The following is a 16049-nucleotide window of genomic DNA, read 5'->3' on the forward strand; positions in this document are numbered from 1 at the left end:
TGATTTATTGACATGCCGAGTTAAATCATTATTTGAATTTGAGAGAGATTTAGGGGTGTGCTGGGGTGGATTTTTCAGCTGTTGGGTAGCCGCAGCATTTGCAACTGGAAGTCTAATTAGGGGATGGGGCAGGAAGAGCTGCTTGCATGGTCATTTTTGCATGTATTTTAATGGAAATAAGGAAATACAGCAAGTCAATGGTTAGCATTTATAAATGTGCATATAGATAAACTTACTGCAACTGTTAAACTCTTCCATAAGAGTTCCATATCTTTATGTTATTTTCCCTTCCTCTGAATCTCTATTCCTTTAAACAACAATTAAAAAAGAAAAAAATCTGCATCCTAAAGTTTTAGGAAAAGTCTGTCAAGTGAGGCTGTCTGTAACCATCTGCAGCACTCTTGGCCATCAAACACCAGCAAAACTGCCCCAGACAATTGGCATGGCATTCCCTAATGAATGAGCACCACCAGGGAAATGAAGCCTCAGTTTGCTTGCCTGTTATTCTGCCCAGCAGGAGAAGCCCTTTATGCCACTTCTGATCACTTTTTTGAGTCTGTAAAATGCTCCTTGGCACATAGTTTCCTGAAGTTTATGGGGAGGATTTTCCGATGACATGACATGTAAAAGATGGTGTCTTGCACGTGTTTTTCCTTTCTCCCTTTCCTCGCTGACTGCTGGGTCACCGTTGTCTGGTTGAACATACACAGCGTGTGCACTATGTGAATTCACACTTCCTTGGCAAAGGCACCTCGTACAGAAAGCTCACTCCATAAATAACTTGGGCCGTGCGTTTATTCTGCTCTGAAATGCTGTAAAAAATAAAAGGCTACCTATCAAAGTTGTTTGTCTAATAATGGAGGAAGGGGACGATATTGTAAACACTGTCCAAATGAATTGTAGTAACCAGAATAAATGGTGGTTGCTGTTACTGAGCGCTGAGACTGAGCTGAGGCCTTTCCAAATGCATCACATGTGACTTTAATCCATTCCAGAGCCCAGGTCTCTTCCAGGCTCGGAAATTTGATGCTCCGAGGTGCTAAGCCCCCTCTATTGCTATAGAAATCAATAGGGCAGCAGTCTGCTCAGCACCCCACAACGGTGATCAATCTGTTGCAGGCCCGGTCCTCCAGGCCTGATCCTGCACAGCGTTTCTGTCCACACTTAATTTCAGACAGGGATATACCGCCGTTTGCAGAAGGACCGCTCACTTTAAGTTAACGTGCACATAGGGTTTACAGCACCAGGGTCTTGGTTTGTGTTCGGGTTTTGTTTCGATGCTGCAGCTTGCTAGCGTGCCTTCCTTGTAGCAGTCTGCTTGAATAAAGCCACATTTCTCTTTTTAAAATCAGCAGTTTATCTCCTTTTGGTGGGTAAGTATTCTTGGCACTGAACTTGTTAATAATAAGCTGAAACAAGGGCTTAAAGGAGTGTGTTTACAATATATGAATGAGACCATATAGGATATATCCAGCAAAATGCCATTTTATGTGAAAGTTTAAACCAGCAGGTGCTGATGCTCACGCAGTGTCCCCTCAGCAAGAAAAACGTTAATTCATGAAAGGAACAGTAGGGTGGGGAAGGGGTGAAGGAAAAAAAAAATACCAAAACCCACGTTCTTAGCCATCAATATTCGCTGCCTGAGAGGGGATAAATCCCGCTTCAAACAGCCCTTTAGACACCGCCGTGTAACGGTCAGAAAAGGCACTCTTTGAGGTGACATTCAAACCTCTAATAGCAGGCAGGCAGTTTTGACAAGAGTAATTTTCTCTCCTCGCAGGCCAGCGACTTTGCTGCTCGCCTACCTGTCCGCGACAGCCTGGCCGGAGCAGTAACCGAATCCAGTTTGTTGGAGAGGTGGGGGCCGAGGCCTCCGGGCCTCCCCAGCCCATCTGTAATTATATGGCCGGCAGAGGAGTGCCTCAGGTTGCACATTAGGCCCTTGCTGAGATCAGTAATTATAATATCAGTTTTCTCCAAATAGGTCTGACAGAATGGCATTGGTAGCAGAGGTGACTCAAAGTTTAGTAAGTCTTAGGGAAAGTTTACTGTCTCCTGCTGCTTTCTGTCCCACAAATTTGGCTTCTCTAATAACCAGCACTGGCCACAAACAGTAGGAATCCTTTTCAATCACTATTAGCAACACTTCATTTCTGTCATATTTGACCCCTGGCAAGCTGCAGCCCAGCAAAGAGCATTCCCTGCAGAAAGTAACCAGACGTCCAGGATTTACTCTGTGACAAATGACGTTGTTAAGGGCCCTTAAAAAACACTAAAACAAATTCACAGCAGGACTCTGGAAAGCCCTTTACCAACCTCCAAAGGACGTAAGGTATAGGATAGCCCTTATACGGTAGCACCCCATCTTTACCTGTTCCCTGTGTGACTTCATGTTTGCTGGTGCCTCCAGCAGGAAACTGCTGCTCCCCTTCAGTTTTCTTAAAAGCCTGGTGATGCAATTTGCGTTATATACTGCGAAGTTTCCTAACACAGTGACGCCTTTCTCTCACCTAGACGTTTTTCATTTGCGGCTCTTTCTGGGTAGTTCAGCAACCCTGTTTTTACTCTGAAAAATGAGACACAAGGAGGTTATTACAGCCACCAAGCCCACGTCTAGCCAATGCCTTCATTTTAAAAAGTAAAATATCCAAGTTCATCAGGAAACTATTTTTCTTTGTTTTGTATTTTTAATTCTGTTGTGTACAACACTTTTTTGAAGGACTTTTTTGCATGCTTAGTTTCTTGTAGAGCCAATTGTGCATTTGAGGTGACATTGCAGACACCAGCATCCACATAACTCACTGTTGTGAGAGTCTAAAATGGGTGCAGCATGACCCTGGGCAAGCAAGCAGCAGGAGAAGAGCTGCTGGGAGACTGGAGCAGGATAAATAGGAGATGCACAGACTGCTCTTCTTCAGACACATCCAGCTCAGTAGTTCTGAGATAGATCCTGGTTGCTCAGCGGGAGCTGTGGTCTGTTAAGTGTAATGAATACATTAAAAAAAAAATAGGAAAAGATGTAGCAAGACAGAAAAGCAAGGGCTTTTGATGTCACAGCTTCTTACATACTCCTCCCAGCTGTTCTTTATTTCATTTCCTCACCTTGTGATTTATGGGGGGGGGAAGCAACAAAAACCCATCTTGGCTGATGGTTTATGGCCGTTCAGAAACAGTGGTCAGCGGGGTCACCCTGAGTCCTCCTGCATTGCCTGTTCTCCTTCCCACCTGTGTCACCGTGCAGGCCAGCCGTGAGCTTGGGGCAGAAAGCTGCCTAGGTGCGGCAGGCACTGCCCTGACCGGGTGAACTGCATTGTTTGCCCTTCCGTGGTATTTTTCCGCTATGCTCACAGTTGACATTTGAACATATTTTGGAGGGCGTGTTGCAGCCGCACCTAAGCCTGTGCCTCAGGCCTGTTGTCTCTGACCTAGGAGCCTTCTCGAGAGCCACACTGAGGGCTGTCCTCTCTGTGCACATCCAGTACCTCCTTATTTTAGGGATTTGTGCAGTGCTTCGCTTAGTTTCAGGATTCCCATGAGCTAGTTGGGGAATGTGTTGGCGACCGAAGGCAGAAGGGGGGCTGTGAACCCACTGAAGAAGTACATTGCTTTTAGGTCAAGAGCAAAACAGTCTGTTTCAAACAGACCTACATTCTTTCCTTGTACAGTGCCTGCACACTCCTACTTTTGCATGAAAAATGAGAGTTTTGCTGTACTTTCAGTCTTCTGGCCAGTTTATGTCTTCCTTGGCAAACCAGATGTTGGCACTTTCATCTTCCCAGAGGCCTGGTCAGCTTGCATAAGAACAGAAAACAGGCTGGGTGCACTCAGAATTAGCACAGGCTGACTTGAGAGCTAGCTACTGTCTCAGCTGGGCAGCGGCATTTGCCAGAGAATGGGATTAGGTGAATGAGTATCTGTGGGATGCAAGAGTTGTATTTCTTGGTCATCAGTGCAATGAGAAGTGTATGTTAAAGGGTAACACAAAATTATTACCATTGTATTTGGGCACTTGCAATAAATACATGGAAGAGAAAGGGTATGAGAGGAAAAAAAAAATCTGTCAAGAATTGCTGCACATCTGTGTGTATTTTTGGGGCTTGAAATTGAACATTCTCTGGAGTCTTTGATCCACAGCTCGGTATTTTGCTGAAGAAGGCTAAGCTAGACTGATCAAAAAAGAGCAGTGTGAAGAGGGACCAATTACTACTTGCATTGTGCCATGTGAGATTGTCTTCTAGACCTTGATATGCTCTTAATATACCAAAAATAGCCTAAGAAGGTCCAGTTTTGTTGCTGGGAATATATATGCTGAACTGAAAGCATTTTGCAGCCATCAAGATCTCCTTTAAAAGTACGTTTACGATTTTGTTTTATCTTCTCCATTAATGCCCCCTGCCAAGGCTCATAGAATGAGTAAACAGAGCACAACAGAGCTGAAATCCTAGGAGACGCTGATGGGGTGCATGGTTTGTATTGGGGCGGATCAGTCAAGAGGGCCTTGAGCAAAAAACTCACGTAGGCCTTGTTGTTCAACTCAGACAGAAATCAGGCATCTGGGAAGAAGTGTGTAACCTGCTACTTTCCACCTCAGAGGCTCTAGGTTGACAGAATTATTTACACACCCGAAGTCATGCTGTAGGGCTGCCATCTCGGCCTAGGCTACCATCCTCCTGGCCCAAGTAACCCCTTATCATATCTTGCCAAGTTGGTTTTCAGCTGGCCCAGGTTCCTGAGCCATGCAGCTGTACAAACTCGCTGGCTGGGGCCAGGGAGGGCAGACCCACAAGCAGCCCCCCTCTGGGGGGACATCCATACATGCAGGTGGAACCGCCGGGGGACCCCAAAGGTCCTCAGCGTGATCACTGTTGCAAAGCCCAGGGGATACCTGCTCTTTCAGTGTGTGGGCAGCTGAAGTCCACTCCCAGGAAAGACAGGTTTTACTTAATTCTTTCTGATTTTTTCTCCTCCTTAACGTCCTTAATTGATTTCTTTTCCCTGTGGCTGCAGGCCCGGATTACCAACTTTCCTCAGACCCTGAAGGTACAGGACACTTCTGAAGTCTCGAGGCAATGTAATTAATCAGCTATATGGAGAGATGGAGTCCAGTTAAACTATCAGCCACTACTGGCGATCTGCAGTAGAGCCATGCTGATCCTGCAGTACGTGAGGCAGAACTCCCTGTATGAGCCATTAAAAGAAGTCAGATCCTGCTGAGGAGGAGAGGTAGGTCTTGTGCTTAATGCATCGAACTGGGATTCAGGAGGCAGAAGCCGAATTCCCGCTTCCCTGCCTCAGCCTTGCTGCCTGCCCTTAGGGTTGCCACTTACTATCTGTGCCTTAATTGCAAAGTTTCTGCGTGCCTGTGTTGCTGTACAAAGCTGTTTTTTCTTAAAGAGGCAAGATGTTTGCCACAACAGAGCCCTACGATCAAGATAAAGTATCGTGGTTAAAACAGAAAGTTGGATATTTGCTGGAATGAAGACTGTTTCTTGGGCTGACCCACAATGCACAAATTGTGGGGGCTTGTTGACTTGCTGCTGTGCTAATGCCCATTCACACGGCTCGTTTCTTTTTTGCATTGCTCAATTTGTGTGAAAATCTCTGTCTTTACATTTCCAGTAAAAGTCTGGTCCGGGCTGAGTTAACATAAAGCTTGGTGGAGAAACAAGGGGACAGGCTAGCGTTAAAAGGAAGGGAAGCAGAGGTGACTCAAAGTTTAGAGAGCCTTAGAGAAGTTTACTGTCTCCCGTTGCTCTCTGTTCGACAGAGTTGGCCCATCTAAAACCAACACTGGCCAGCAGCAGTGGGAATCCTTTTCAATCACCATTAGCAACACTTTTATTTCCATCATACTTGACCACAGCAGGCTGCATCCCAGTGAAGAGCATTCCTTTCAGAAAGCCAGCAGACATTCAAGTGCAGCGGATTTACTGTGTGAAAATGGCATTTTTAGGGGCTTCTGAAAATGTTTAAATGAATGCTCTTTTTTTTTTTTTTTTTATTCTTTCTCACAGCTTGATTCTCAGCTTAGAAAGCCCTTCTTGCTAAACAATTTTAGAGTCTCCTACAGGAGTTTAAAAGTTAGGTTAGTGTTCAAAATATAAATGTCTCTTGCTACTGTGGAACTACTCATTTCTTAATGTGTGTATATTGGGAAAACCAGCATTTGTACCTATTTTATTCAGCGTGAATGAATTAGGATTACTAATGCATATTTTGGAGTTGACAAAAGAATTCTGCACAGTCTTTAAGTTTTTATGAAACTCTGCAGTAATGTTCGTGAGGTTTTCCTGCTCAGACTAGCAAGACAGCCTTCCATAATACAGCCCCATTCAAGTTGAAAAGAGCCAAGAAGAAAAATTTCCCCTGGTTTGGCCCTATTCCTAAAACTTTCCGTATCTCCTTAATCAGGAGACTGCTTTCAGGTCAGAGGGAGGGAGGGAGTGAAGGGACTTAAGCTGAACGCTTATTTGTTGGAGAGGACAAATAGAACCAAAGTCAGTCTCCATTGCAAATCTTAGTTAAAGCACAATTGCAAGGAGCTGGTTAAATCCAAGTCACAGTGAGGTGGAGTGGTAGGACTTCCCTTCACTCCCCAGACCAGATTAAAGTGGCTCTGGGTTTGGTTCTTTCCCTGCACAGAAACGCCTGGGCTCTCGCCAGTTCTGCCTGGAATCAAAGGGAATCTCTTTTCTGCAGTGAATTATGTGACGGGCAATTATGTGCAAATAACTATAAAAGTATGGGTTTTGTCAAGTTCCCGTAAAGTCCCTGTTTATATTCACAAACTTTTACTGTCTTCTTTCCTGGGGCTGGAGATTTCAGGAGCAGCTTGTGAACTTTGTTCCCCTCTTTTTTTTTTTCTTATTCTGGTTTTGGGGGTATCACTGAACTGACGGCTGCTCCTGTGAGGGAATTTCCATGTGCTGATTCCACGTGCCTCTCCCTACACAACCTGCAAATGTATCCCAAGTTAATCCCACCTCACTACATCAATAGCCCAGTCAACAAAGACAATCTCTTAAGGTTTTCAGAGAGAAATAAGCATATTTAGACAGTGTGGGTGTCATCTATGGGATGAATAATCTGCTGAAGAGCTAGCAGCCCCTTGTTAGTTACAGAGCCTGGGTGATTGAGCCCCCAACCAAGACATCTTTGGTAGGAGCCACCAGTGAGATCAGATGAATCCAGGCATGTGGGGCTCCTGCCTGAAGTCCTCCTGAGCATGAACAACAGTGGGTGCAAATTCAGTTTGGGTCAGTGTGAAAACATAATGCAAAATGCAACACAAAAACCCTGTGCAGGGGAAGAGTTTGACATCCTTCTGTTGTTCTCGGGGAATTAGTACAGCATCACTTTGGAGTCAAGCACGTAATTTGAATGTTGGGCCTTCTAATTGATCCCAGTCTCGATGAAGACAGACTTGACATTACATACTATGTGATCACTGGCACAGCAGGGGCAGTTAGACAGAGAGCATTGAGTGGTGTGTTCATGAAAGAGCTAATAGAAATCAAAGATAAAAAGTTGCCTCCTCGAAATTATGCTCCCCCACACATGTGGTCTGTTCTTTCTTATATGAAGAATATAGGAAGTATTTAATGAACTGGGTCTTAAGTGAGTATAGTGTGTTGCCCACTGCAACTGTGTGGTCTCCATTAAATGCAATACTGTATTTTTGATGGGCAAGCAAATTGGTTTCTTTTTTTTGTTTGTTTGTTTTGCTGACATTAGCCAGGAGCTTACATTTTCCATTTCCTACAGTAAATTGTGCTTGTCCAGTTTTGAAGAGTACAGAATAAAGGCGTATAGATGTGTGTGTCGAGGGTGGCAATGTAGAAGATGGAGTTCAATAGTGCAGTTTCTGTTGGTTTTAATCTAGATTGAGGTGAATATTTACCTGTCAGATGCTTTCTCTCCAGAAATCACTGCCCTACTAACACTTCTCATGTCCTTGTGCACTCTTTAATTATTAGTATAAATATTATTAGTATAAATATTAATAAATTTGTACAAAGGTATTTGGATTGAAACACTTCATTTAAGTGACTGACTCATTCAAGTGCTCTACAAGCTGTAAGTTAGAGCTTTATTATAGGTTGACCAATTCTGACTTAAGGTGAGATGTGGTCAGTAAACATGGGTTTGTCTTGCTTTTCCCAAGTAGAAAACATTCTTGTTTTGAAGGTGTTATCTGGCGTAATCTCTGTTATTAGAATTAAGGTGGGAAAGTGTTACTGTGAGTGTGCCTGCTATTTTGGCAACAAAATCAGTAGTCACTGGGTACTGGGATGGCTTGAAAGTGCAGCCAATGCAATGTTAGCAGTGATCAAACTGGAGCTTTTGCTGCTGTGTCGGCTGCCAAAGATACATAGTTAGAGCCTTCATTCAGGGAGAATGAGGAAAATTCATAGTCCCATGACATTAAATAAAAAGAACAGCCAAAACCCTTATTATGTATTTCCTATTTTCCATTTCTTTGTATGTGATTTCCTTCTCCGTTACATCTCTCTGTGTCGGAAAGGTTCTGGTTTAAAAGGTTTTGTAGATGTTGGGAACAAAAGCAACTGAATTTGAAGTCTGATCCAGCCAACCAGCTCCTCCTGCCATGTACGGCTGTTCTTTCCTTTCGAACCCTCCAAAACGACTCTGAGCTAAATGTTTCATTTAAAAAAAAAAAAAAAGAAGAAAAAAAAAGGAATCATCAATCATAACCCTTCTGGTAAGGAGAAGAGGATTCTTCTGAACAATAAATAGAAAATTTCCTTGCATTCCTTTCAACACAGTGTCTGTTGCTCTTCCTGTAGTAACTGTTCTTTCTGTGCACCTACCTATCCTCTTTTCTGTGTGTTTCTTCTTCTCCATCCTCTCTCAAAACATGCTGTCTGCTCCGTCTTTCCAGTTGTATCACATTCCCTGACTTTTATCCTTTCCATCTTGTTTCCATGGGCCTGGTCTAGTACCACTGAAATTAATGGACGTTTTGGCAATTTCTTTGTCTATAACAAAGCCGGATGCTGTCTAAGTGCTGCTGCACTTGGACCAGTAGTAAGTGTATCAGGTTCCCTATGAAACTCCATCACACTGGTGCTCAACAGGAAAATCAGTGCTGCTTTTGTCAGGCTAGCCAGGATGTACATCATTACTAAAGAAGCAGTCAGGCTGTATGGAAAATTAAATCAAACTCTAAGATCCCAAGATGAATTGGAGATTGGCTTCCTCCCAGTTCTGTTCCCGAGGCTGAGATCTTTAGCAGACATGCTGGAGTAGGGAAAAGATGGAGCAGGAGAAAGGGAAGTTTTAAATGCCCTGAGGCAAAAGCTTAGCCATCCTTCTCGGCAGCGGTTTCTAGCTCTCTGAAAACCTTACTCTCAGCTACTGAATAAGTGCTCACTGTTTCAATTTCTATATTGTTTTCCTCCTCTCCATAAAAATATAAATATCAGTCTGTACAATAAGGTAGTCTGGCTTTTGGAACAGTCAAAGCTTAAAAAGCTGTTAGAGAAACTTTTATAAAGAGTATGTCACCTGCCTACTGTCCCCACTGGAGAGCCGTGTTAGAAAATCTCTTCCTGAACTGGTGGCTCAAGCTTTCTTTTTAGTTAAAATAAGATTGTCTGCATAAACCAGGCAAGGGAAGAAAGAAAGGGTCTTGAAGGAAGAAAGAGAGATTGAGAGAGGAAGAATCACAAATGAGTGATTGGAAAAATGTCTATTCTTTGTCCTGTAAGCACTTTAGTGACGCATTAGAAAGCTGGTAACCCTAAGCTTCCTCTTGTCAGTGAAAAACAGGAGGTACCTCTGAACCATAATTCTGCTCAGCTAAAACCTGAGTCAGTCTGCCAATGTACTTTCTGTCTTGTGGATGATAAAGGAACAAAATGGCAACTCACTTTCTATGTTTGATTTCTCAAGCAAATGCTTAAATTTGAAAAGGGTGAAATTGGTCCTTTGTGTATATGGAAGGAATACAGTACAGACAAATCTGTAGGGATGCCAGAGAGAAACCAGGGACACAGAGCAAGAACCAGCATGTGAATGAGCCTGTACTTTTGGGACAAAGGTAAGAGACAAACGAATGATGTCCAGGAGTAGACAGCACCAAGTGATGGGCACTTGTGACAGAGATGGAGCAAATGTGGCTAAAATGTCCCTGTGTTTGCAGCCGTGTTTGGTGCCCAGTGGTGACCAAGAAATGCTGGAGGCTGAGAGGTGTGAGGGCACAGGAGGAAGCAGCCAGCCATCTCTAGCTGCACTAGAGACCATGGTGCACAGAATGTGCTGCAGACTGCTGCTTCTGCAAAGCTCAACCTATCTGGGATTTTACACTTAAAGGGCCTTGTTGACTGCCATTAACAATTTGCAGCAAAATCAGACAAAAAATTATTATTTTTTTTAATGTTAAAAAAGCCACCCTGAATAATTATGTATTTTTTCTCAGATACGTGTCAGACCAGCTGGGTCATAGCAATCCTTGAAAGGTTAGAGAATTTGTTTGCCAGGGGACCATTGCTCTCCCATTTGTTTAATGCTTCATCTGACACCTTATGCACTTCCCATGTTGCGGAGGGTTGTCTATAAATCTTGTACCTTGTACCAAATTAAGAAGACCATCTGTTGAAGAAAGCCTGTGTGAAGAGGTTTCTTGGAATGCAGCACTGATGAAACTGTTGCACCTATACAGTTGTCTGAAGCCCCTCTTTCCCTGCAGAGAAAGGGGGCAGGATTAGTTTTCTGTTGAGCACCACACAGCTCCAGTGAATCTGTAATTTCCAAATGTCTGTTGATTGGATTTGTGTATTAATGGTTATAAGGATCTTCCTCCTTAAACTATAAATCACATTTTATGGTATTAATTCATAGGAAATGATTAAAGCATCCTAAATAGGTAAAGATTTACAGGTTTAATATTAGCTGCTTGACTGGCATCTCCCCTTGATGTTGTAGTGCCAGAAGACTGATTGGAGTGAGTTCATTTTTATGGAGTTATTCTTCATTAATAACCTGTTTCTGACTCCATCAAACATGTGCTAGGGACATGGAGACAGTTATTTGTTCTGAATATGAGGGACTGTAGGTTAAATGTTTTCCTTCATTTCAGATTAGTTACAGTACTGTGTTCTCTGCCGTAAGCAGCAACTCACTGCTGAGGGATGTGTGAAACAGGCAGGCAGTCTGGTTATATTCTTCAAAACAATTCCTGAAAATTCAGGGATGTCCATTGTGAAGGGATAGCAGATTTGGCTTTCTTTTTTCTCCTTATTTGATAATGTAAATGTTTTTCATTTTGAAGAACGCACTACCTTTTTAAAAGTAATCTTGATGGGGATTTGAAAACAAGAGGGAATAGAGCCCTGGTAGATCTGCTCAGAAAATGTTTTCCAAGAAGCAGGGAAGAAACAAATTGTTGTGAAAAGTAGTTTGTGAGTTAGTATTTGTGTATTTGAATGGGTAGAGGGCAATGCAAAGAGGATCAGAGATACAGTAATTGTATCTGGGAAGGTCATGCGTAGTCGCAAGAACATTGTCCATTTCTGCTGGTACAAAACAGGAAGATCTTTTTTGAATGACAGGTTGAATTTCAGTCCCTTGGTGCCTGCATGTGCATAACCTGTGTATCCCTAAGTTGCCACATTTCTACAGCAAAAAAAGGCTGTGTAGCCATCTCACTTATCTCCTGTTAAAAATAAACATAACTGTAATGCAGTGGTATCTCCATCTTTATTAAAACTGAAGGTAGTATCTCCATCTTTAATCAGTCTGAAAGGTGCCATGCTTTTTGATTTCCTGAACACGAGACACTTTTTTGACGTCATCTAAATCATATGCATCACGTTGCAGTAAACAGGAAGGTCTTGATGCTACTCACCTCTCACACTGCCCAAACCTAGTTCATTGGGCAAGTTTGGAACAAGAAAGGATCATTTCTTAGCCATCATGATAGAAGATGGATTAAATTGGTCGTTTCCAAATGTTGATCCACGGACCTGAAGGTCTGCAGAGACTGAGCTGACCTTGAGAATTTTCCATGCTTTGATTCAGCGATTAAATCATGTTCGAAGAAGTTCACCAGTCAGAAACATATCATCGGCTGATGATATGGCTGGCAAAATTTGACAGAAGTCAATGCAGTCATGCAGCCCTCACTGCCTGAAGAGCTGTCCTCTTTCTCAGACCGTGTTGAAAATCTCTTCCTGTGAGAGCCCACAGCGGTGTCATTGCTACTGCAGCACTATTTGGTTATCAGTGGGAGGAAAACAGTCTTTGTGATCACCTTTTCTTAAGAAGTATGTATGGTATAAAAAGTTTTGAACACTTCTGGCTTTTACTTCCAAGAAGTTGGAAGGAAAGAGAGTTATTACCACAGAAGAACAGAAGTATAATACTGGATGTTTGTATGTTAGAGGTGGTCCATGTACAGTGCCTGGAGGATCATCTGGTGAGATGTCACATCATATAAGAAATCTAATACTCAAATGCTGTTGTCATAAAAAGAAGGTTTTACTTTGACTCTATTCCAGTACTCCGACTCTGTTTCAGAAAAATAAAGAACCAGTTTTATAATGAAATTACTTTGCTTTGAATGCTGTTCACATACAGAAAATGAAAAAAACTTTCATGTTCTGGTTAGAGAAATTAGCCCCAAGAACATTTTAATGCTACTCGCTCTTATTTTTGTGTTCCAGAAATGTCTGTGTTGCTTGCTAATGATTATAAAGCATCATCAGCCCATCCTTTGCCATGCATAATGAAAGCCAGCATCTCAGCAACATTAGGAAGAAGCTTTATTTAGATACCAAAAGAAAAGCTTTTTTTTTTTCCTTTTTTTTTTTTTTTTAAAGACCAGCGATGATCGTGGACAGTACAGCAAATCACAATGTTTTTCACAGCAAAACACAATCAAATGTTTTTATTCTAGCCAACAAACAGGTTTCTGATTCTGAGAATAATACCGTGACACAGAAGGGCATCTCTAGCAGTGTGCCATTAAAACTCCTTGGCCTGTATAAAAGCTTGGTTCTGACTGTGTTTAATGAACTTTGGATTCAATGGGACTCTTCCCCTGACACCTACTGACATCTCCCAGGTCCTGTCAATAGACCACTGGGAAGAGAGTTTTCTTTGCCCCACTTAGCAGCCGTTTCACTCTGACGTGCGTGGGAGGCTGAGCAGATAACTGGGGTGTTTGTGAAGATGCTGCTGGCATCTGTGAGTGAGTATAAACTTAGGTTTGGGATCTGGGTGGCTTTTGTGTTTGGTTTTGGGGAGAAAGGAGTGCCACCATTCTCTTCTGATAGAAGAAAAGAGGCATGGATCTGCTTTTGATATCTTTTTTTTTGTTAGCTCACTGAGTTCAAGTAGAAAGGCACCTGATGGAGCCTCTTATCCCTAGGATGTCTTACTGCTAAATGGATGAGATACCTCGGACTAAGTATGATGATAATTATTCCCTGTTTTCTTGACACATTCCCAGAGCTCACATGTACTGTCTAAAAGGGAGTGGAGTAATAGAAGGGGAGAAACACACTTAAAGACGTGAACTAAGGTTGACAAATCCTTAAGAAATTGCCTTGAATGTCGTAGTTCCCAATTATTCAGGAAGCCTAAAGCCACTGTATGATTTTCCCTTGTTTTGCCTATGATACTGTTTAATACTGCCTCGCTTTTTACTTGTTGTCTTCACTTCTTTCAAAAATGTATTTCTCTTATAGTTTGAATACTGTTTGCAAGGGTATTTGAGTGGCTAACTTTGTTTAGGCTCCAGATTCCCAAGGGTTTCCCCTGAGACAAGTCTGAGATACTTGCATCTTTTTTTCTTATCAAGTAATTCTAGTTTTTAATCCATAAAAAGAAGTTACATTGCAACTTCATGCTTTGAAACCCTACATTTTCTTCTCAAGTTGCTCACTTTACTGTTCGGAAGAGGACATATCTACCACCTTACTGGTAATAGTAATAAAATTCCTTAAATATGTCAGTTCTAACAACAGCTCCTGGAACATCTTCCTGGTGATTTCCTTCTGATGTGACCTGCTGCTATTTACATTAAGAATCTCTGGCTGCTTGAAAAAGGGATCAATATTGCAGCTCTCCAGTAGCATTTGGATTTCTTCTTTTGCTTCCTGGCCTGTTTTTTTTTTTTTTTTTTTTTCTTTAATATTCCTAGGGAAATCTCATCCAGCCTTGCACTGGTCTCTAAGGCGCTGCCCTTTAGTAGCTGCCACCCATCCAGTCAAAGCAGGGCAGAAGCTGCCAAGCTCTATTGCTTCTTTGCTTTATTCCTCGAAGAATGTCCCTGCCTCCTCTTTCTTGGATGTTTTCTGTATAAACATTTGTGACTCTGTCTCAGTGTTAGCCAAGATCATGTTTGCTTGCAATTAGTGGAGCTTTTGAACAGATTTGAGCCAGTGCTACACAGTTCAATAACCACCACTTTTCCACTCTTTTCTAGTAATTCTTTTGTGATGGGCAAATATATTTCACAACATAATAATGTCCCTTGGCAGGTTTGATCTCATTCTCATAATGTGAATGTTTATAGACAGTGGACTCAATATGCCAGTTAAAACAGATTTTGATTTTGCTTATCTACAGCCAAAGTTCTTGGCCCCTCGTGCACAACCAAACCATGTGTAAAAAGGTATTCGGCTCGGAATGAGATCACTAACATCTGTTGCTGCACATAACATTTAATCTTCAAGCACCATCAACAACAACAAAAATCCGTCAGTTCAAATTCAGAAATGTAGAAACATGGGCACTGTGAGACAGAGCTTCGATTCCTCTTAACTGCTGCCATGCCTTGTGCACACCGTGGTGCTCTCCTTGCAGCTATGGTAGTCCTGTCCTCAGAAGTCCCAGAGGGTTGCACCAGGGGAGCAAAAAAAAAATAATTTCTGAGAAGAGGAGCCCAAAAGGCAGCCACTCCCCAGCTGTCCCAGCCCCTGGCAGTTGTGGTCTTGCTGAAAGGAGGTGCCAAAAGGTGGTAAATGAGAGAGATGTTAAGTGGTCAAGCGGGTTTGCAAATATTCCCATAACTGAACATGATGACTGTACTAAAGCTGCTATGTGCCAGTCACCTATGAGTGGCTAAAATGGTGAGATTAATCACTGTAGAAATCTCTCCTAACCTGTATCGTTCTCTACCTTCTAAACAGTTGTTCTCCAAGAGCGTCTGATCTCAAGACAAACAATCTGCAAGCTGTTGAACAACTCTTCACCGTTTGTTTCTTCTGCTAGTGTGCCAGCTACTGTTTCCAAGTTACTACAGTGCTTTTTCTAAGCAGACTGGACAATAACTGCATTGCAAAGTGATCCAGTTTCTGAGGACCGAAAAAAACAAGTGTGGTGTTTTAAGATACCATCTGCATGGACCTTTCCCTGTAGGAGAGCTGGCAGATGCCGCTCTGTGTGAGTGACATCTTACCCACTCCAGCCGTTAATCTTGTAACCCAGTGCAGAAACCATCAGAAGCCTAGGTTAATGTGCTCTGCTAGGAAAAAGGAGATGACATGGTCTCAGTTTTTCCATCCATGTTATGCTGCAGTATTGTTTGGAAGAAGACTCAGGTGTATTCTCTGTACTGTTAATGGCTTCACTGTCTGCGCTGCAATTTGTCAGAGTAACCGCAAAGACAATTTCCTACCCCTTCCCACCATGTTACATCCCTATATTGGCAGCAATCAGATTCTTAAATCACCTGCTGTAACTACCTTTTGTTGTTATTGTTCAGGGGTGGAGGGGAAGACAATTTCTCCAGTAATTCCACCTGAGGACTAAATTGCAAGAGCACAGAAGGTCTTCATATCACTCAGAGGTGCTTAAGTTTTCTAGTCCTTGATGGTACTAACTACTGTCTGAAGGCATCTCACTGCAAAATCTCATCACTATCCAACCATTCACCACAGAAGCAGGTTAATGTAGTTGATTTGATGGAAAGGGTGGCCTAGGTTGTATTTGTGTAAATAGCTGCTTCACTCCTGCACCTTGCTTCAGTTGCATCTTCACCAAATCTGGTGTTCAGAGGCATTAAATCTTTTAAATGTAGT

At 42.5% G+C, this 16049-nt stretch overlaps 1 protein-coding gene across 1 annotated transcript in view; it reads left to right on the top strand.

Annotated features, from left to right (window-relative positions):
- LOC310896204 (uncharacterized protein) overlaps positions 1–16049 on the top strand; it is a 417164-nt gene that overhangs the window by 366532 nt on the left and 34583 nt on the right. The window contains exon 7 of the mRNA XM_083828233.1: positions 5008–5223. The gene's annotated coding sequence lies outside the window, so the exon portion shown is untranslated. The remainder of the gene's footprint in view (positions 1–5007; positions 5224–16049) is intronic.

This window comes from Anser anser (assembly GCF_964211835.1).
Source record: "Anser anser genome assembly, chromosome: 3".
NCBI classification, from domain to species: domain Eukaryota; kingdom Metazoa; phylum Chordata; class Aves; order Anseriformes; family Anatidae; genus Anser; species Anser anser.